Genomic DNA, 917 nt, shown 5'->3' on the forward strand with positions numbered 1-917 from the left:
TGAAGAAAACATCAAAGAAGTCAAGTGGAAGGCCAGTTTTAATCACTATTTCATTGTTTATCTTCAACCTTAGAATTTATTTAGTAAGATTTTTTAAAAGGAACTAGGCATGTTATCAGATTTTAAAAAATAAATCACTTAAATGATTCTGAAAATTCTCATAAACATCTTTCTGCAACTTTATACGCTTCTTTTTTCTTTTAAAAAACCTCAGCTACTTTTGGCAAAAAGCTTTTTCATCCTTTATGAAACAATTTCAGGAGCAGGCATAGAAAGTCGTGATCCAATTCCACTCCTCTACCGGGCTGGGAGGATGCGATCAGCTCTGACTTGGGTGCCATTTAGATATATCACCTTAAGAGTGGGTCTGGGCCAATGCATCTTAATGGTTTGCAAGCATCACCAACATCAAGCATAGGCAGACCAAACCAAACATTAGCATGTAGACACACGAACTAAACTAAATTTAGTCCAAATTTAGCTTTAATTACAGATATACCATGCTCATTCTTATTTTTCTTTACCCACTGCAGAAAAGATCCTTAAATAGAAAGCTAAAAACAAATTGCACCTATGCTTTATATTAAGAGATGTCTCCTGATAGGAATGCCCCATCCCTCCTGGCTAAAGAGACGGATGGTGACACATTAAGGCAAACAGGTTTTGTTAAACAAAGCTAATTTTTTCCTTCTAAAATAAGTTTGGTTGATGGAATTATTTTGTTGAGTTAGTAACCTAAATGGAAGAATATTTTAGAGAAGAATATTATTTTGACTAATTAATATTAGTGTAATCATAGAATCATAGAATCATTAAGGTTGGAAAAGACCTCTAAGATCATCCAGTCCAACCATCAACCCAACACCACCATGCCCACTAAACCATGGCCCTAAGCGCCTCATCTACTCGTCTTTTAA

Source organism: Aptenodytes forsteri, unplaced genomic scaffold (genome assembly GCF_000699145.1).
Source record: "Aptenodytes forsteri isolate BGI_AS27 unplaced genomic scaffold, ASM69914v1 Scaffold8, whole genome shotgun sequence".
Taxonomy (NCBI): domain Eukaryota; kingdom Metazoa; phylum Chordata; class Aves; order Sphenisciformes; family Spheniscidae; genus Aptenodytes; species Aptenodytes forsteri.